The following is a 22,631-nucleotide window of genomic DNA, read 5'->3' as shown; positions in this document are numbered from 1 at the left end:
GAAACAACCGGATAGTAACTGTTAGAAGCCTGAATGTTCTGCTAACTGAACTTGCTTAATTTGATCAGGAAAGGCAGTTCCTGTGACCAGATCTATGACAAAGTGCACCTGTATCACAAAATATCAGGAGCAAGGCCTTGCACCCACTTGTAACAAAAAAGCTGCTTCTATCATAGTGATGCGGTTACATATGGGCATCGTTTTTAAGTTCAGTTCAAATACTATACAACGCAAAGAGGAATTGCTATTAACCTGACACCTGCTTTCTCATTTAACAAACCCAGCCTCCCTCCATCACAGAATCCAATTCTGAAATGTTGATCTTACCAGACAGAGGCGACCGCATGCAAGCCAATTGTGAGCATTTAACTGACTGACTGGGCTTCATCTACAGTACCAGATTATGAGTCTTTATTTTCAGTGGTAGACAAAAGGGCAATAGATGGAAAATCTTATTTGAAACCACTAATTTTTCTTGTACGCCCACACTCCCAGCACCTACAAGGCAAATACATAAACATATATGCAATGAAGAAAAAAAAATCCCAGAATGATGGCTCATTTCAGCACAAGTCTGTTCCTCTCAATTTGCCCCCCCCCCCACCCCTAACAGCTTGAACTTGAGAAAGAGAAGTGGGAATAATAAAATGTACTAAACAATTTAGAGTCCAGCTAGACAGGGCATAGCAGATTCATAGATTCAAAGCAGGACGTGATGTCACTATGTGGAAAAAAGGGGTTGGCAGGGGACTTATTTACAAAGAAACAAAGGATGTGTGCAAAACTTCCCTTGGACACAGCTGATCTTCCAGGGAAACCCCATCTTGGGCATTTTCCTGCAGCTGCAACATTGGCACTGGAAGTGAGCCAGGCTGAGAAACAAGCTTGAGAAGAGGGAAGGCACAATACAGTGCTATACTCCATTAATCCTTAAACTGGATCCCTTAAATCCGTCTAGCACTGTTCACATTCTATTGAACATACACACATTTTGCCTGTACGTGCGCACACCTGTTTACAAGAAATGGACAATGTGCACTCATTTTACCAATAAAACTGGGGACCAGTAACTGGGTAAATGTATGGTTTATATCACACATTCAACTGTACAAGCAGTGAATGTAACATGAGGAGTACGTAATGCACATATAGGGTTCCAAGCAACCTGGCGATTCTCTAGTATCGTCTCAGTTCTTCACCAAGTTTTAAATTGGCTATGGACTAACAGGTATTAATCGGATGCTGCCAGTGAAGTAGCAATCTGTAAAAGCAACGGAAAATGTGTCAAGATACTAATGAGGCATGTGTGCTGCTTAAGTTTAGCCCAGAAAATGATCACGTACCTTGATCAGAAGTGGCGTAGTGGTTAAGAGCAGAGGTACTCTAATCTGGAGGAACTGGGTCTGCCCCTTGAGTTGTGGAGGCTTATCTGGGAAATTCAGATTAGCTTGTACACTCCAACACACACCAGCTGGGTGACCTTGGGTTAGTCACAGCTCTACGGAGCACTCTCAGCTCAACCCACCTCACAGGGTGTTTGTCGTGAGCGGGGAAGGGAAAGGAATTTCTAAGCCCCTTTGACTCTCCTACAGGAGAGAAAGGGGGGATATAAATCCAACTCTGCTTCTTCTTGAATTGGTTGATATGGTCACTGGATCTTTGCCATGGTAACCTTGAGGCTAGATTATTGGAATGCATTCTAAATGCATCTGCCCTTGAAGTTAATTTGGCGGCTCTGGCAGGTATAGAACATGTCAACTTGCTTAACTCTTCCTTCTAAACAAATGGGAGCAGACTGCTTCACTTTGGATGGATTGTGTCCATACTACACAGCTAACTGGGAAATCCTTTAGAAGCTTGGAAAAGGAGCTGCTGACGGGCTTAATGTTGCACAGTTGTATGAAGGTTCTACCCAGAAAGTTTACAAAGAGTTAATAAAAAAATTCCACCACAGTCATAAGAATATCTGAAGACGCTGAAGCATGTTACCAGTCAAGTATGAAATTGGGACTAAACACGGAGCTTCAGAACTTGCTTTGCAAATTAGTCTAATTTTATATATGTATGACACAAGAGCTTGCAATACCGTCCCCATTTATTGTCATCATGCATATCTAATTTTTTTCCATCTGCAAACTACGCATACGTTTGAAGGCATTTCTGTTTCAACATGTGCATGACTAACTTCATTTACAGCGTTTGCTTATTAAGTGGAAAGCTACCTTGAGACTCGATTAATAACAGAGCTGATTGGAGTTAGAAGAGAAAATCAGTTTTCTTCTTCTAATAAAAATCCCCCCCCCCAAATGCAAGTCCTTATGATCACTACAGCTTTTATTGCAACACTATTTCTCAAGAAATCTCTGCAAGTTATTACAACTCTGTTAACGATTCCCACACTGAAAGGTGTTGAAAACATTTTAGAAACATGTATTTCCCGACCTCGAGAAAGCACTACCAATGTACAGCTAATACACATAACTGCAGCACACGAGTCTTGTGGCAACTGGAACAAGATATATGCTATGAAAAAGAGTTTGGATTTATATCCCCCCTTTCTCTCCTTGCCCTTCCCCCCTCACAACAAACACCCTGTGAGGTGGGCGGGGCTGAGAGAGCTCTGAAAAGCTGTGACTAGCCCAAGGTCACCCAGCTGGCGTGTGTGGAAGTGCACAGGCTAATCTGAATTCCCCAGATAAGCCTCCACAGTTCAGCGGCAGAGCGGGGAATCAAACCTGGTTCCTCCAGATTAGAATGCACCTGCTCTTAACCACTACACCACCGCTACTCCTCTTTGGAACATCTAATTGGTTCATACAATGTTTCCCTTCTTTTATTTGAAACGAGCAGCTATGGATGAGGCTGGATCAGCGTGTATGTGTGTGCATGTTGAAGAACAAGTATTTGACCCTTCCCACCCTGTTTTCTGGACATTCATCTCTATGTCACCTCTAAAACACCCAGGTATTTTTTTCACCAGTAATCCTAATAGGAGCTTTAATTTACAAGCCAAACGAGATGCCATGTTGGAAGATTCATCGCAGATGATCTGTATGTGTGTTATGGGGAAAAAAGCTTTAAACCTCCCTCCTCCCCACTTGCCAATATAAACTAAGCAACCATGTGATTTGTAGCACTTGAAGTAGGGGACACCCCCGCACAAAAAATTCCCACCGTTTTTCCCCCTCCAGAGGTAATAGCTGGGGGGTGGGTGGAGGAAATCAGTTCATTCATGCAAAGCCTTCTTTCCCCACACACTCCTAGATCCAAATGAGGCTCAAGAGATTGCTATTTCCACTAAAAACAAAGCTGAAGAGCTCCATTCACAGAATTCCCTTGTGTCAGTATGCCCCTTTCAGGTTAGAAAAGCGAAAGGAAAAGTACTAAAAGTCCCCCCAAAAAGTGCCATTTTTCTTCTAGTAGTAGTTAAAATGAAACATTGGGAGGTCCAATCAAGGATCTCTTGTGTTCTGTTTGATTTGGCCCTGCAAAGTGGGAATGATGGGAGAGAGTCCTGGAATTTTGCGAGATACATGTCTCACTTGCATACCTGACTACAATGTGTATCTGCAGTTATTCCCTGTTTCCCTACACATATTTTCAGAACACAGTGAGAGATAAGAATATTATACAAAGTGCACTGATTATTTCTTGCTGCTTCCATAGCATGCAGTCTACTAGCATGGCTGCTTTTGTGAGATGGGTACTCAGACTCAGCAGTATGAAAGTTCCACTTTATCTCGTGCCACTGGGGTAACAGGGAGAAATCTGGACCGTACTGGAACAGATCAAGTATTCCAAGAATGACAGTATGGGTTCCTGTCAAAGGGTTACCCAGCTGGTCTCCCAGCGCCACTGGGATAATGCAAATTCCCTCCTGAGAAGTAAAAGGTTCCCATATTTCTTCTGCCATTTCTGCCTACAATTCTGCAAGTTTTACTTTCAACCAATCATCAACTCTTCATACAGATGCCCCATTTAAATGAATAGGAGCTGAAAGGTGGTCTCTTCCCTTAGCTTCAGACCTTTATCGGTAAAACAGAACAAAAGAGGACACTTCCACATTCACAGAGTGAAACGAGAGGGCGAATCAGAGGTTTAACAACAAAACAAAAACAACCTGCTTTTCTGTAAATTATTTCATCCTGCAGATGTTCTAAGTACTTCTGCTTTTGCAGCATTCAAAAGTGTTATGAAAAATGGGTCACACACCACTCAGTTGCAACCACAATACCCTCAAGATGAGACGCTAAATGACTGTACAATGTGGGGCAAGTACAGAGAGAAGTACTGAAACTGCTATAAAAATACAACTTATGTGGCTAAGGTCAGAGAAAGTGGATTCCACCAGCTCTGTATTTAAAATAATCTTTCAGTGACATTGTCTTGAAATAAAATGCCTGTCATTTGGCGCATGCCATAGACAGTCCATGAAAGTCGCTGACTTGCTAAAAGGGAAGTGCTTGTGATTAGGGCAACACATTTATTTTGTCATGCTTGTGCTTATTCTTCTGGAACATCTACGATACTGACCATTATGAGGCTTCCCCCTCCCAAAACTAGCAAGTAGATAAACAGTCTGAACGAGTGGGGACCTGTGTATTGGCTTGGCCAAGGACGGTTGCAAAGGTGGGTCTATTTCTACCTAGGCAGATACCTCAGTGATTAAAACTTGTTGGCCAGCAATCACTACTCTGTAATGTCATAGTTGGCTGCAAAAACTAGACCTGCAGGCAGCTGTAGAAGGTCAATCCCATTCTTACCACTGGCCCCAGCTTCTTCCCCCTCGCCCAGTCTTCCCATCAGATGGAATCTGAGTGAGGCATCCAGCTCTCCTTACCATCCAGCTAGCGGCTCAGGAATTGAACTTGGAGCTGGGATCCAGGAGGATGTGTTTTCAGCTTCCAGGTTCCCCTGATCTGCTGCTACACCAGAGGGAAGCCTTCAGCAGAACACACGCAGAACTGTGCTTTCTTCCCTGGCCATTGCTCTGGCCATATAATCATGGGGGTCTGGGCTTAGAAAAGAATGTGCGTCTGGCATGGTTCCCACTCCTAGGCCCTCAATCAGCAGACTAAATACAACTGGGGAAAGAGAGGCATTCAGTGGGAAAGCCCTGCCTGGTTTCTTCAGGGGATGGCACCTGGAGACGATCAAGCACAAGATGTTGATCCCTGCTTCCTCTCAATGCCCTGCTTCCTCTCTCCTGCCATTACTGCTGCTGCTTGACTTGGCTGCCTCATCTTTTCCGTACCATCATCTTCTCTTGCTCCCCACACTATTTCCCCCTTCTTACCTCTTTCCATTCCTCCCTTTCCTAAGCACGTGTCTTGCCTGTATAGGGTTGCTAACAAGACCACAATGCCAAACGTGATCTCATGAGACAGCAGTCAGAATCTATTTTTGAAGATATGACATACACACTGCTTCAGTTTTTTTTTAAAAAACCTCAGTATCACCCCTTTTTACATTTTTCTGCAAATGTGGAGGCTTCCCCTACATTGGCAGAAACATTCCCTCTATCTGTACATGGCCATAATGCATGGATTTTTTGGTCCGCATGCTAGACTGTGTTCAGAAATAGATAACTACGCTGTGTCTGTGAGTTTAATCACAAAACTGTCCAAAGTCAGGGGTTTGAACTTTGTTGTAAACCTTGCCACCTTTTCCAATCTCTTGATGACCGCTAATGCTGAAGACTGATACAGCACTGCTGCTTGTTGCCGCCAGTCCATAATATAAACATATACTGTGTTTCCCCAAAAATAAGACAGGGTCTTATATTAATTTTTGCTCCAAAAGATGCGTTAGGGCTTAGTTTCTCGAGTTCAAACCCCCCCATTACACGTCCGAAGCTCCTGCCCCCATTTGTGCTTTTTTGGGTATTTTTAAGTGTTTTTTAGTTTTTGGCCTGCAGGAGATGCAGTTTTAGGCTATAAGCACCAAATTTTCAGAGATGTTTTGGGAGACTCTTCTGATGATACTACCCAGGTTTGGTGAGGTTTGGCTGAGGGGGTCCAAAGTTATGGACTCCCAAAAGGGGTGCCCCATCCCCCATTGTTTCCAATGGGAGCTAATAGGAGATGGGGGCTCCACCTTTGAGGGTCCATAACTTTGGACCCCCTGAACCAAACTTCACCAAACCTGGGAGGTATCATCAGAAGAGTCTCCCAAAACATCCCTGAAAATTTGGTGCTGCTAGCTTAACAATTGCACCTCTGACAGCAGGCAACCTCCAAATTTCCCCAGATTCTCCTTTTGATTCTCCTTTTGATCCCTTCAGCATGGATTTAAAGGGAGAATCTGAGGTCCCCAATTTAAACATTGAAAGTGATGCTGTTTCAGGGTGGGGGATAATCTACCCCCAAACAGCATCACTTTCAATGATGTTTTAACTGGGGACCCCAGATTCTTCCTTTAAGGTGGATTTAAAAGGAGAATTTGGGCTCTCTAGTTTAAACACCATTGAAAGTGATGCTGTTTGCGGGTGGATTCCAGCATCACAGCAGATGCCCATGGGGGGGGGGGGACAAAACTCAGATTTTGCACAGGACTCCATTTTCCCTAGGTAGCTGCCGACTGGGAGCCCAGCTGGTGGGGGCGTGGCTGGGGAGTCTGCTGTCCCCGGCCTCGGAAAGCTGCCTTTATAAGCACTGAGGCCGGGGGCAAGGCTTGGTGAGGCGTGGCCCTGCCCCCGAACCCCCCTAAAAATCTATACCTATGTCCCTGAGGCAATGTCTTATATTTTCCATGATTTTGTGCCCCCCCCGTGACCAGATCAGTTGCGCCGGGGAATCTGTAACTAGGGCTTATTTTTGGAGTAGGGCTTATATTTCAAGCATCCTCCAAAAATCCCGAAAAATCATGGTAGGGCTTTTTTTGGGGGGGGGGTATGTCTTATTTTCAGGGAAACAGGCTAGTTATAGAACTATTACAACTAGCAAGGCTTTGTCAATCTGGGCTGAAAATAGGAAAGCACAGTCTGGGACCTGCAAAAGCTACAGCAATATCACATCCAAATGGGGGGAAAAGAAAATAATGTGAAGAAAATAATTTAAAATTAAAATAATTTAAACTGACATTTCAACAGATCTATTAGACAGCGATGTGAAAGGAAAGCTAAAAACATTTCAAAGCATGCTGTACAGCACACTGGCTTCTAAACTTTAATTCTATATTCACTGTGGTTACAAGTGGCATTTATCTTAATTTAATATGTCTGCATATTGCTTTTTCCGGCAAAGACACAAAAAACGAAATAGTTTCTTACTGCAATGCCATCCTATTTAAAGTGTCAGCAGTTCCATTAGCTTTATTATCCTCTGTGACAGTGATAGATGCTTGACCGCTCAATATCGCCTGATAACTTCATATATAAAAAGTTACAAAGCCCCCACCTTCCTCTTTCAAAATGTTGTAACACACAAGTGTATGCGATTGAGATCCAGGACTAGTGGCACATAAACTAGATGATAAACCAAACCAAGTTGTGCATGATCAGCTGTACTATGGGTCTACTGATTTATACTTATAGGTCAGCAATAGCATTTGGGAAAAGGAAGCGTGGGAAGGTGCATATATTTAGGGAAAGGTTCAGTTTAAATACAAAAACCTAAAGACACTTCCAAAAACTTAGCAAGGGTCTGTACTGATGTATGGAAATCATGAAAGAAGAATAAACCCTCATGATTGACCTTTCAAGGAAGATGGAAACTTGTATCTTTTTGCCTTTACAGTGAGTCTGAAAGCACATGAAAATTCCCTTTTCAATTAGGAACCGTGGTGCCTACGAAGTACCAATTTTCTCTAAAGTATTTTGAATAAATATTTACAAAAAATAAACAATATTCAAATGTAAACATAAGGATATTTAAGACATACAAATTCTTTAATCTACAGATCATAACGCAGACTTCTTGCATCTATGTTAAGGGGATTGCATTCAAATATTTCTAGGTTTGATATGATTGCCTAAACTCCATCCATTTAGTGGCATCGAATAGCTTAGGCCCTTTGTTCCACCAGCACAGACACACACATGATATCAAAGGTTGCCAGACATGTAAAATTTCCAGATATTGTGAAGCCACTGATTTAAGAAAACCTCTTTTAAAAATGGGGAAGTGACTGAAATACATGCAATATTTTTTAATCAGACCTAGGCTGCTTTAGCAGCATAAAATGCTTCATTTATTACTTAGCGTGCACAATTGTACTATGTAGCACAACTGTGGAATTTGTGGAATGAATGTCTCAATTTTCCATAAAATTATGAACATACTCAGTCCTTGAGAGAACTGTAAACTGCTGCATTATGCACAACTTTAGCAAATGTATTTTTTCATGCAAATACTATATTTTCCTTTGCTTACCATAAAATCCATTTCCACTTTCTACTTTCACTTTCCCCTATCTCCAAGATGGCAGAAATGGTCTTATTCAGGCACAACAAGACTAGCAATACATTTGGTGAAAACAACACCGACCTCTTCAATAATGTATCATTATCATACACATTATAGCAAATTAATAGTGGACAAATAAAGGCACTTTTAAACAACAAAGCAATATTCCTGAAAATTAAGGAGACCAGGTTTCCACTGTGATGGAAGTCTCCTGCTGTGGGCCCAGAGTAGTAGGAAGAGAAAAAAGGGGGAGGGGGAAGTACTATCACAGTGTAACTATAAGTGAGGGGAGAGCAAAGATCGATAGATAAGTATAGGTGCAGAGAGAGAGAGAAAAGGAAACTTTAATGGAGTAGAGCAAAGGAAGGGAAATAGATCCTCCCTGCAACTTTCTCGTGTATTCCAATAGTCAAGTTAGTTGACTCTCAGGATACTTAAATCCAATAATGGTAGCCATGAATGGACAAGGCAGATCTTTCTATAAACCTAAAAAACCCTCAGGTTTGCAGAAAAATAAAAAATCTAAGAAAAAAGTATTTTTTTTAAAAAAAACTCAACATGATAAAAGGAATGTCTGTACCTTTAAGAAACAGATGCCCTAACTGGCCGCTGCCAGGCAACCACAACATTCTAGACTTGGTTGCTTTCAGTAAAAGCGGGGGAAAAGGGATAGAGCCTTTTCCAGGATTGTATTTGCCTTTGAGGGAGGGCTCATCAGGGCTAAACTGGGTTCAAATCACCAGTCTGCCGCAGCGGTTCATTAGGTGACATCGGGCCAGTCACTTACTTAAGGTGGTTAAACATAAACTAACATAGCTCACAGGGTTGTTGTAAGGATAACATGGAAGAATGAAGAATGACATAAGCCGCTTTGGGTCCCTGCTGTGGAGAATGGCCAAGCATAAATGAAGCAAATTCATAATAAATATAGTTGAAGATGGGAGACTGAAATGAGATAGGCTGGTAAATGGCTAAGATAGAGAGAATGAGGAAGGGAAAGAAGAGAAGATATAAGGGGGAAAGTACTATGAGGAGGGGGATAAAGTAATGAGCCTCATCATGTAAATGGGCCTGACACAGTCAGGGTGGGCAGCGTCTAGCTGCACGCCAGGCTTGTGCAGCTCTGTGCCATAACAGCATCATAAGCTGAAGACTGGGTGTAAGTAAAGGCAGAATAGCTCTTTGGTGGGAAAGAAAGAAGAAAGCAGGAAAAGGGGAGAATCCATGGGGGTTTCAGGGAAGGAAAAGAAGAGAAGGGAGGGAGAAATGAGATGCCCTTGCACAAGTCCTTGTGAGTTTCCGCTTGTTATTATCCAATGCTGCATGCTGTCTTAAATAAAAAACTTCAAAGTACATATTCTGAGTAACACCAACTTTACTGCTGGCAAAAAATTTCAAAGTACATATTCTGAGTAACACCAATTTTACTGCTGGCAAAATTGAAAACCATTATATACCGCCCTCCCCTTTTCGGACTCAGGGCAGTTCACAATAATGGATAAAACAAGATGGCATACAACAATTATTAAAACAATAAACTTAATTTAAAATCTAAAGCATTCCAATTTGTTGCGATGGCAGCAACTCACTATCAATAGGTTCAAAGAATCCATTAAGGAGAGGATAGGAAAAATCCCATCTAATCAAGGGAGTGCCAAGAAGGATGGTGGGTGGTGAGGGTGAGGCCGAGGTGTAGCAAGGGGGAAAAGTGCCCGGTGCACCAGTGTGTCCTCCGCCCCTGCCCCACCCCGCCTTGGAACGCCCTCACCACACACCCATAGGGGCGTGCCCTAGTGCATCGCACCCCCCGCTCCCTTGGAGCTAAGTCTCGGGTGGAGGGGGGGGAAGGCCAGAATTAAAGACCACTGCTGCCTCAACCACAAGCCTAGTGGGACAGTTCCTTCTTGCAGGCCCTGTGGAACTGCATTAGATCCTGCAGGGACCTTTGTCATCCAACAGAGGAATGTTCTACTAGGCTTCAGCCAGGGTCGAAAAGCTCTGGTTGAGGCCAGCTGGATTTCTCTCAGGCCAGGGACCACAAGTAAATTACTGCTTTATGATCAGAGCATCCGTCAGGGGATCCGGCATGAGAAATGGTCTTGTAGGTACATTGGTCTCAGACCTTTAAGGGCCTTGTATGTCAGTATTAGCACCTTAAACTTGATCTGGTACTTCACCTGAAGCCAGGGAAGCTGACAGAGCACAGGCTGAATATATGTCTGCCACAAAGTTCCAGTTAGGGCTCACGCTGCTGCGTTCTGGCCCAGCTGGAGTTTCTGGAGAAAGCTCAAGGGAAGCCCTAGGTATAGCAAGTTGCAGTAATCCAGTCTGGAGGTGACCAATGCATGGTTCACAGTGGCTAAATCAGCCTGAGACAGGTAGGGGGCCAGGTGTCACATTTGGTGAAGATGATAAAATGCTGTGTGAGTTGTGTTATTCATTTGGATCTCCATTGATAAGGATAAACTCTTGATGGATGATGCGGAAACAAGCTACACATCAAGTGATGGCAGCGGACAACCTCCAACCTGCCCCCTCCAACTCAGCCACACAACCTCCATCTTTGCAGGATTTAATTTCTGCCAGCTCTCTTTCATCCACTCCACCACAGCCTCCAGACAGTTGCCCAAAATGGCTGGGGCAGTATCTGGACCACCATCAGATACAACTGGGTGTCAGCAGCGTATTGATGACACCCCACTCCAATAAAATGATTATATTGCTTCAATGGTCTGTATGCCTCAAATGTTTCATTTGGTGCCAGGACATGTTGCTAGATCACGTCATAAATTCCTCCCCAGGATTAAATCAAACTGCATTATCCCCTCCAGGAATTCTTAATACCTTCCAATAGCAGGACTTTCTTGAAGGTGCTATGAACTTCAAATGCTACACCAGGGCACACATATGTCTGCTACTGCAACTCAGCAGGGAGAATTAACCAATATATGGCGAGAAGTCATAAAGATATGTGTGCACAGGACAGTTTTCTGGATATGAACAAACTACTTCACATGGACATGTAAAATGTGCAATATGTGAAGGTGTCCCCAAGAGAGTTATGATTTAAAGTCCTGCTTGAGACATTACAATTATGAATGGCAGATGTCGTTATAACAGAATATTTCAAATACCAAGCTTTGATCTAGCACAATTTTCATTCCATGAATTCCCTCTGGGTAATCCTGGCAGAATTATATGAGCAGCTGCAAGTAGTCACATGACCGTACAAAAAATGCAACTATGGATATTGGACAACTCATTATCAGCCTCGTCTAAAGTAGCAGCAGACCAAAACACAAACACAGCAAAAAGAATAACTTTTCATACAGGATGACTGGAAGAACACTTTCCTATAAATGAAAATTCATACTGGGCTCGCCCAAAGCCAAACAACGCCATCAACTATAGTCTTCAAGCAAAACATCCTTCCTTGCCTTTGCTCAGTACCATGCTTGCCTTTCACTCTGCAAACAAAGTCTCAAAGTCTCAGTCACATGTGAGATATACACAAATTGATGCTACTGTACAGTTTGTTGCCTCCATCAGCAGAACTTGGTTGAAGAGAAAAGCTGCAGGACAGTAATCCATGGGTAGAGGAAAGATAATGCACTAGTTTGCAAATTACTTCTATTTTTAAAATTGGACCTTATTCATTTCTTTCGACGTGATGGAGGCAGCTTTACATACGGGAAAGGTTTGGTCCTGCCTGCTAGGGCGATAGCCTTCAAGTTAAGTGATAGGCCTCGAAAAGAAAACTGAAGTTACACGCTGATATAGAAGAAAATGTTAAGATAGAGCAGTATTTTGCTATCCCCAAGCCTAGCCTAAAACACAGTCAGTTTCTTGCTATCCTGGACTTGCCTGAGGCCTTACGCATCCCAGACACAACACACATACTGAAATCTCCCTCAGGACTCAAAATGCTGAATCTTAGGATTCTGAGAGATGCACTGTCAACAACAGCTACAACTAAAATAACACAACAGACTAAATTCCTGCTTCACTCCTGCATGGCAGGAATCACTGAAATGTGCCATCCTAAGTTCCTTAGAACAGCCACCCTATGTTGCAGAGATTTACGTTAAAAGCCTGTTGGCCATGGCGCTAGAACAGAGGCTGAGACCTCTCTGGCTCTCAGATATTCAGTAGTTCTCTGATTCCCACATCTGGAGAGCCGCCGAGGTTGGCCCTACCCCTGAAGAGCCTCTATAGGAGGTGCTCAGATCTGGAGAAAACCACCATGCCAAAATGAATAATTTGAAATTTGCTACTTAGCTAGCTTTGTGGGTGCCATGCAGACGCAATTATTTTTTTAAAGCCAGCCCTGATTTTTCCAGAAAGGTAATAGCCATGGAGCCCAGTGTTCCCAATCACGAAAGTCACTAGCCTGTTTGTCGGAACTCACCAACTCTGTAATGCACTGCTGGAACAGTTTTCAAGATGATCAAATAACTTCAGCACTCCATACCTGTGGAATATTATTCTGAACACCCCCCCCCCCCGAGCATTCTTCAGAGACAAATACCTAAGCTATTTATAAAGTACTTTGTGCCAAGGTTTGCTGTGGCAGAAAAAGTACTTATGAAGCCCACAAAATGACAAAATTACATTCTCCATTTAGTTTTTAAAGAGACAATAATAGTGCTTCAGGATCAATTTATTCACAGCCTCACGTTATCTTCTGAATTACAGCTTTTAGGATGTTTTAACAAGCACTACATAGATTGACTATTTTTTTCTCCTAACCAGACGGAAAGACTTTTGTTTCGACAGTCTTTTGTTTTTAATGAAATAGGTATCATAAGCAGGACTTACATGTAACTTTCCCAGGATCTGTGCTGGCTAATATTCTCACGAAACTAGGAAGTGGCCCAACGGAGAAGTTACTGGGTTACAGCAATCCATGAAGAGACGAATGCCCAAAGATTTTCAGGGCAAGCTTCCAGATGCTTGGCTTAGGTGGTGGCAACCTAAAATGTAATGAAATAAACATCATTTAGAAAGCGAGCTTCCACCAACATTTAATCTTCCTCGCCCCATCCAAAAGAAAAATCTCATTACCAGTTTAAAACTACATGTCCTCTTGTTCAGCAACATAAAGCAAAAAGAGTAACATCCCTGCTCAGAATGCTTTGATGAAGGTTTAAAGACAGTCCTTCAGGAAGTCAACAAGAATTTTTAATTTAAAAACACTCATACTGGTTCTGCTGCTTAAGCTGACTTTTGTTAAGTAAAGCGAAGACTAAAAGAACATAGCCAATTTTCGTTACACGGATACTTTTCACGGAGACTGGGAGTGTAGTTATGAATTCAAATATGACAACTAGCATATTGTAAATCTTATGGATTCATACAACTTGTTTCCAACTCTCATTGTCGAAGGGCCAGTTTAAGGTACCCTAACCAGTGGAATTTTGCATGGCTTCTCATTTACAACTGCCCAGTTAGCCCAGGCAGATGATAGGGCTGGTGTGCAAATTAAACATGAAGTGCTTTACTCATATAGCAGCCCAGTTTAAATGAAAACCTGTGTATCAGCAAGGTTCCCTGGTGAGCTGCATTGCCTCACCAGCATCGTGTTTAAACTGGCCTTCACCTGGGATAGTAAGAGAACTGGGAAGTGCTGAAACACTTTCAGCTTTCTTGTGGAAACAAGATGCACAGAATTAGTGACATCTGATCAGCACAATTACAGTATGCTACCAGACTCATGACTCTTTCCCATATGCATATTCATCCTTTGTGTCTTACTGATCAATGTCTGGCAGCTGAACCGAGTTCACCAAAAATTACTGCTTTTGAGGTGCTATAAAAGGTAGTCTGTGATGGCTCATTCACACCGACACCACTTGAAGGTGCACTGACCAATTGACAGACAGCAATGTGTGCACCAGCCTCAGCTACGCATCTATAAAAGGAAGATAATGCTGGCTCATGCCAAAGCCTTGCTCTGAAGATAGTTTCAGAGGGCAGCTGTGTTGGTTTGCAATAGAACAGCGTGATTTAAGTCCAGTAGCCCCTTACGAGACCAGCAAGATTTTTGTGGTATGAGCTTCCAAATTCAAATCTCCCAGTGTCATGAAGGTTGAGGAGAAACAATATTAAAAACAAATTATGCAAAATGAGTCAATTCGTTATACAGTACACTTAAAATAAGACTTAAAAACACAGATTATGGGTTCAAACTCTAGACTGAAACCACTGGACCAAGGAGTTCTCAATGTATATTAAATGCTATCAATAAACACCCACAAGGAGATGACATACAACTAAGACCACAGTCACAGTTAACAGGACCAAACAAATACCAGCCCAATGGGCCTGCTTCAATGGTCACTGATACATAGATGATGATGATGATGATGATGATGATGATGATGATGATGATGATGATGAATTTGATTTGGTATACCGCTCTACCCCCAAAAGGGCTCTGAGTAGTGTAAAACAAAACCAACAGAAAACAAACAATATATAACATAAGACAAACAACATAAGCATAAGCATTTAGCATAAGCATTTTATTGTCATTGTGCACGCACAATGAAATTTACAGCAGCATTCCTCGATGCACACAATTTCAGACTCATACATCATCCTCACTTTCCCCTTCCTCCACCCATCCCTACACAGCCCCAAACACATCAACACGAAGCCGCGGAGTTTAGCATAGCCACAGCTCTAGAGTAGAAGCTGTCTCTAAGCCTCTTTGTCCTAGTTTTGATAGACCTGTATCGTCTGCCAGATGGTAACAGTTCAAAAAGAGAGTGTGCTGGATGAGACGGGTCCCTCAGAATATTTTGGGCTTTTTTTAGGCTTCGGGAATTATAGAGTTCTTCCAAGGAGGAGAGAGGGCAGCCGATAATCCTTTGTGCAGTAGTGATCACCCTTTGGAGCGCCATCAGATAATACATTAAAATCCATTAAAAATCAAAAGCAACAACGTAGCCCACTCCATATTTATTGATGGCATCCAGTCCTAATACTCCTGGGAGGGGACCAGCAAATTGCAAGAGATGGTGCAGCCAGATGGTACAAGGGGGGATCAAGAGGGGGCGGACAGTCCGTGGCCAGCCTCCCCAAAGGCCTGGTGGAACAGCTCAGTTTTGCAGGCCCTGTGAACTCACCAAGGAGAAAGAGCATTCCACCAGGTGGGGGCTAGGGCCATAAATGCCCTGGCCCGGGTAGAGGCTAGCCACATCATGGAGGGGTGGCGGACCACCAGTGTGTTTGCCTCTGCCGAATGCAGAGGATGACTTGGGACATATGGGGTAAGGTAGTCTCGAAGGTATGAGGGCCCCAGGCCGCGAAGGGCCTTAAAGGTCAACACCAACACCAGAATTCCACTGGGAGCCAGTGCAGGCGACACAACATGGGGGAGATGTGACCCATGAGAAGACGAGCTGCTGCATGCTGGACTAACTTCAATTTCTAGGGAAGGTCCATGTAGAGTGAGTTACAAGTCTAACCTGGAGGTGACCATTGCATGGATCACTGTGGCCAGGTGAGTCTGGGAAAGGTAGGCCAGTCACCGGGCCTGGCGAAGATGGAAAAAAACAACCAGGGTAACTTTTGCCACCTGGGTCTCTACTGAAAGAAATGAATCCAGGTGGACCCCCAGTTCGCAAGCCAAAGAGGTCGGTGCCAAAGAGACCCCTTCCAACACCAGTGGCTGAAAATCCCCAATCCCCTCCCTGCGGCCCAGCCAGAGGATCTCCGTCTTTGATGGATTAAGTTTTAACCTGCTCTGCTTCAACCAACTAGTGGCTGCCTCCAGACAATGCTGTAGAGCCACAGGGGCACCGGCCACCCCACCCCCCATCAACAGAATGAGCTGAGTGTCATCAGAATATTGATGACAGATCAGCCCAAAACTCCGCACCACTTGAGCAAGGGGTCACATATAGATGTTAAACAACAGCGGGGATAGCAACACCCCCTGAGGCACACCACAACGAAGCGGGTACCTTTGGGAAGCCTGATCCCCGCACCACACTTGCTGACTCTGTTCCCGGAGAAATGAGGCAATCCACTGAAGGACAGTGCCCTGCACCCCCAAAACGGCCAGGTGATGGGTCAAAAGGTCATGATTGACCACATCAAATGGTGTGGAAAGATGCAATAATACCAGCAGCACTGATCCACCTCACCCAAGCTGCATGTGGAGCATATCTGTGATGGCAACGAGGATGGTCTCCGTCCCATGCCCAGCATGGAAGCCAGACTGGAAGGGATCGATAAACACACACCAAGAACAACTGTTGGTCTAATAAACTTAAACAGGTGTTGACTGGTTCCTGAGAAAGGATAAATGAAAAAATATATTTTTCAACCAGAAAATGTCAAAAAGATTAAAAAATGCTTGGTAGGAAAAACCTAAATAATCACATATTGTAAATTGGGTGGCTAAATAATGACATTATTAAGATAATGGATCTTGTTCCATGATTTTAATGTTCACACATACAAATGTATGGTTGTAAATTGTATCTAAAAAAGCAAAAGCAAAATATAAAATAGTAATAATATGTCATATAACAGGGTTGTACTAATAAACCAATCTTAATTAAAAATATAATCTAGTTTTGGCAGATCATTCTTTCATGGTGCATGTATATACATCAACCAGCAACCTGTCAAGATACCAAAGTGATAAACTCAGGCACTTGGTGAAGGGGAAACAGGATGCAACTTTTTCATTAAGAATGTTGTGTCTGGCACACTGTTTAGTTAAATGAGCATACAGCACAGAGTCTGAAATGGTACAACCCAGGCACAAGCACACCACACAGTATGAAATTGTCCTTTGCTGTTCTTGGGAGGTGTGATTGATGTTCACTGCTGTAAAAGCATGGAACTGCGTCCCAAACACTACATTCCCCTTTTGAGAATGTCTTGCTCTCTGTTTCTCTCCCTGAATTCCCTAGATATCCTTATACTACATGGAGCGAGCCAAAGCATATCGTATTTAACACATGATCTATAAAATGAAAGCAGGAATTTCTTTGCTCAGGGGGTCAGGCTAGGGTAAATGGTAACCTAATCTCGTTCTAATGTGCTGCTAAACATCTGTGTCTGGTCTACTCCATTCCATGTTTCTATCTTATATTGCCATTCTCATTCTGAAATGAGTGAATGACTAATAGAAAATACCTACCTATTAAATACACACAAATACACACTGAAAAGAAAAATCTGCAAGTTAAAACACACTTAACATCACTCAATGAATCAATCCGTAAATAATTTCTTCCTTCTCTCTCCAAGTTCTTCTAGTCAGATGGGGACAATGGAGTGCAATCGAATTAATAAAATCAATCAAGATAGACAGAACACTCCACCCCAAACCTCTTTTAGAACCACTTGGATTATTTATGAAAGATACATTTATATATACATTTTAAGCATTTCTCCAAGGCAGTAGCCTCACTGAGTGTAATTTTCAAGGGGGAAGCTGTGTTGGTCTGAAGCAGCAGAAAAAATGTGTGAGTCCAGTGACACCTCTAAGACCAACGAAGTATTATTCCTGGTATAAGCTTTCAAGTATTTGAAGAAGCAGGCATGCACACAAAAGCTTAAACCAAGAATAAAATTTTGTTGGTCTTAAAGTTGCCACACTTTTTTCAGGGTGTAGAAATAGAACGGGTTGATGAAGGAAAATATCCCAGTTTGGGGAAGAACTTCACATGGGTCCCTTCTCCAAAGCGGGATTGACCATTTACATTTCCCTCAACCCAGATTTGTCAAAAAACATCAAAATCGCAATCTTTTTGAAAAATCCCAGGTTGAAACTGCTACCAAGGGAATGGCACGATGCCCAACCGCTTCAGCCCATTCTCCCACCTTATGGTCGTTTCCCACTTTTAAAAAATAACGTGGAGCCAAACCACGCTCCTTTGAATTGGTGCTTTTGAGCGCAAAGGTCCCCGACTCCTACAACCAGCAGCTTCTCCCCTGCAGGTCAAACCTCGCTTTGACGGCCGTGGAGGCTTCATGACATGCAGCATTCCCCACAACCGCGCATTCCGTGGTCATCGGCAGGGCGCTTCTCTGTCCCGATTGGCTGGAGCGCTGGTTTGTGGCTTGAACTTGGTAAAATGCAAAACCCTGGGAAATGTCGATGTCAGATGTGAAATGTCCGAGCTATGCACCTGCGTGCGTCATCGCAAATTGAACCAATGCCTTTTTTCCTTTTAAAAAAATGGTTTCTGATTGGCTGTCGTGATGCGGTGCGGAAATTTGTGGAACACGGAAGTGCCCGCTTTCCTTTCTCCTCCATTTCAAGAGATGAATGTTCTGAAATGAATGTTCATGAGATGAAAGTTCTGAATGAACAATGAATGTTCTGAATGAACTATGGAAATACGCTGTGTCCGCGTGCGCTCAAAGCGACGTGCAGATGACTGATTTCCTGGTTTAAAAAATGGTGGAAGGAAATGCTGCGTGTGCATTGCGCATGCCCCGCAGTTCCCTGATAGGTCCACATCACCATGTGCGGCGGGAAATTCAAACCCGCAGTGATCCCTGGCTTCCCCACTGCCTCGCTCTCCCCCACGGTCGCTGTGGGGTTTTCAGAAATGTTGCTCGACCATCCAGGGGTCAAAATGACGCGCACTGAGGAGGATGGAGAGCGGCAGAGTTGGGGTCGCTGCGTTGCTGTCGCTCAAGTAGTGGGGAATGCAGCAGGCCCCCAGTTTATTTGCCGCAACTACCGTGCAATGAAAGGTGAGTGTGGAAACGACCTATGTCACGTCAGTTTTGTTTCTGCTGAGCTGCCAAGCGGTGTTATAGCCCACCATTTCAGAAACGTCCCCCAAAGCATGTTTTCTCCCCTTGGCAGTGACTGTGAGCGTCATTTCACCCAAATGTACAGCAACAGATTTACAATGTTTCCTTTTCATTTTTTGGGTGCTCAGAACATGTAGCTAGCCAAATGCACACCTTTGAATGAGGATGGGCCCTCGTGCTGTCGGACCTATGGGTGGGTGGCTTTGAGGTGCACATTTGACTTTGCCACTCCAAGACAGCATGTGCATGAGACCACGGTGGTCCTTAGGGTTTCCCCCTCAGGACTGCCTTGTCCTGTCAGACACATTCGACTACTTTTCCGTCCAGCCACTGACCCAGGACCCCTTCCTTATATGTTCTGACAGCACATGCCTATCAAACTTCCAATTTACTAGCATCCTTCAGACTTGTTTGGGCCACATGGGGCTCCTGGCACCAGAGTTTGGCCTCCGCTCTTTCCATATCGGTGCCACCACCACCGCAGCACACATGGGTTCCCCCAAGGAGCAGATCTGCACCATCAGGCACTGGCACTCCATGGCATACAAGGGTTATGTTCGCACCTGGATTGAGAGCTAATGTTTCTTGTCTTTCAGACCATCACAGGACTATCTGGATTGTGGGCCACAGCATTGTCCATTGGGCCACCAGGTAGGCCTCATCTTCTGGTTAGGGGGGATACCTTGGCCTCACCAGCCATGAAACCATGTTTTGGATGGGACAGAGAGGGATGCGTTGGGAGGCCTTGCTGCCAATGCTGGTGTGACGGACTGCTGATTAAGGGTTAATTTTAAAGTGCAGTTCTGTCAGAGCAAGAGGAATTCAACGAGTTAACTTGGAGCTTCACCTGATTGGCTGGTGCAGCTGTTTAAAAAGCCAGAGGGTGGGTGTTCCTGAGAGGTGAAAGAAAAAGAGGGAGAAGAGAAGAAGCTCTCAGAACCAAGAGAACAAGAGATCTTTGTTTCTCACGAGGCTGGATAGCTGGTTTTTGGTGAAAGACCAGGAAAGGCAAGGCTGAATGTGAAACCTGTAAGGAGACTCCCCCCTCCCCCCACAACAAACACCCTGTGAGGTTAGTGGGGCTAAGAGAGCTCCGAAGAACTGTGACTAGCCCAACATCACCCAGCTGGCATGTGTTGTTGTGTACAAGCCAATCTGGTTCACCAGATAAGCCTCCACAGCTTAAGTGGCAGAGAAGAGAATCAAACTCGGTTCTCCAGATTAGAGTGTACCTGCTCTTAACCATTACACCATGCTGGCCTGGGGGATGGTAGAGAGCATGTGTACCGCATGCCCAGGTGGGGGCTGCAGGTGGCTCGTGCCCCCTGGCAGCAAGGGGAGTTCATCCAGAGGCCAGCGTCCAGATGCTCCCACTATCTTGCTGCTCCAGGTGTTGGTGTTTTCCCCCATGCATCAGGTTCGGGGAAAGTTATTACTGAGGGACAGCAGATGTACTGCCAGAGGCGTAGCTGGATCAAACTGCACCTGGGGCAGACTCTGTGTTTTCCGCTCCTGCCCGCATGGACTCTGCTCCGCCCCGCCCCCCCCCCCCCTCACGCTTACCTTAGTTCTTAGTTTCAAGCTTAGTTTCAGGCTGAAAAGCAGCTTGTTCAGCTCAGGCTGAAAAAAGCCTGGATGGTAACTACACTACCCAGGAGACCTTGGGGCTCTCAAGGTCTTCTGGGTAGTGTAGTTCCCACAAAGGTCCACAACGAGTGTAGTTCCCATAAGGGTCCATTTCAGCCTAAATGGAACAGGCCGCTTTTCAGCCTGAAACTAAGCCTGAAACTAAGAACTAAGGTAAGTGGGTGGGGGGGAGGGGGGATTTTCCGTCCCCCCAGGCGTGTGGTCACATAATGGGGTTTACTGTGTCTCCCTCTGCATCCTCGGACTGATTACTCCCCTCCTCAGGCAACAATGTGATGACATTCAACAGGTGTCCCTAAACTGTTGCCAGTTTGCTGCCAAGATCAATTCAATCAGCTGAAAATACAACCTTGAAAATACCTCACAACCTGAGGGCACTTTCTGAAAGCATTACCAGGTAAAATCAAATATCACTCAGTTTCTTGAAGAGTTTCTTGAAGCGTTTAAAAAAAGCTGATGCTTTATTAAGTTTTTACTATTAAACAAAACTATTCTTCACCAACTACCTTTGGGTGAATTTTTTAATACAGTGACGATGATTTTGCTGTTTTATTTGCAGTGTTTTTAATGAAGAACAATAGTTTTGCAGCTCACAATATTTCGTAAAGTGCCTTGTACTTTGAAAAGGAGATATAAAAATTTCTTAAGCAATTAGAACTCCCAAAAGTTGTTATATGTAAAGGAGAGGGGCATTTCATTTCAGCCAAACAAGTGTCCAGCTCCGTCCAGCCCAAGGTACACAGCCAATGTGCCACTTGCCAACTTGATTTGTTCTGAAAATCATAGCTAGTGCTGGTTTGTGCATATTCTTTATCAGTCAGCAACACCAATTAGTCAAACACTGCAACAAGGTTGTTACGTGATGTTTGCAACAACTGATGTTTCTGCCCACTGAACTGAGCCAAGCCAAGGCAATCAGAGTCGAAACGAGACTTACGAAGAAAAAATTCAAACATCTATACAAAATGTCTTTTCATGCAACAAAAAGAAACATCTATATAGTGCACTTCAAATGTTCAAAGCACTTCACACACATTAGCTCATTCATCTTACCAACTATTAGCCTAATATTGTAGGTAACAGTGGCTCACGATAACATTGATGACTTAATTACAGTAAAGCACTGTATGTGGAGCTAACCTTGAAAACAACTCAGAAACTCAAAAGAGTATGGCAATTTCTACCTGCAACCAATACATATTCTTCAGGATCTTCACTAGGTCAAATGCCAAGTTTGTTTTTATAATACATATGGGGGACAGTTTCAAAAGCTGTTTAATAACATTATTATTGTTTAGTTTTTTGTTTTAAGGAGTAAGATGGTGTGCTGCTTTGGAGACCATTCTAATTCAAATTGAATACATATTTAAATATGCCATCTTTTTCTTAGTGAACTGGGGAGGAGGAGAGAGCAAAAATGGTAGTTTGCCTAAGATCCTCTCATTATTATGGTAGTTTGCCTAAGATCCTCTCATGAATTCAAGTGCATCAATTCTCATAGTACCATAAACATATTCAATATTGCTTGTATTCTTTTCACTTCTCTACATTCCCAAGACTTTTTAGTTTACTTTGTTTTTGTTTTTCATTAAAAGACTGAATTCAAAGCCACTGAATTCAGTACAGATTTATATTAAACATTTGTCAAAAATAGTTCATGAGAATTATAAATATTTTTATTTCTAAAGAAAAACCTCCCTGATCACGTTCATTGATGACTTTTTGAAGGTGGCTATCAAAGAGAACACAATACTTTACTTATTCACAGATTATATTTTCCTGAATAGA

At 43.5% G+C, this 22,631-nt stretch overlaps 1 protein-coding gene across 2 annotated transcripts in view; it reads right to left on the bottom strand.

Annotated features, from left to right (window-relative positions):
• The window catches only part of BACH2 (BTB domain and CNC homolog 2), a 204,197-nt gene that overhangs the window by 73,955 nt on the left and 107,611 nt on the right, over positions 1-22,631 (bottom strand). For both annotated transcript variants that reach the window (XM_048494309.1, XM_048494317.1), the window contains exon 2: positions 13,224-13,378. The gene's annotated coding sequence lies outside the window, so the exon portion shown is untranslated. The remainder of the gene's footprint in view (positions 1-13,223; positions 13,379-22,631) is intronic.

Source organism: Sphaerodactylus townsendi, linkage group LG01, assembly GCF_021028975.2.
Source record: "Sphaerodactylus townsendi isolate TG3544 linkage group LG01, MPM_Stown_v2.3, whole genome shotgun sequence".
Classification (NCBI taxonomy): domain Eukaryota; kingdom Metazoa; phylum Chordata; class Lepidosauria; order Squamata; family Sphaerodactylidae; genus Sphaerodactylus; species Sphaerodactylus townsendi.
Note: the sequence above shows the minus strand (reverse complement) of the source record. Positions and strands in the feature narration are given on the sequence as shown.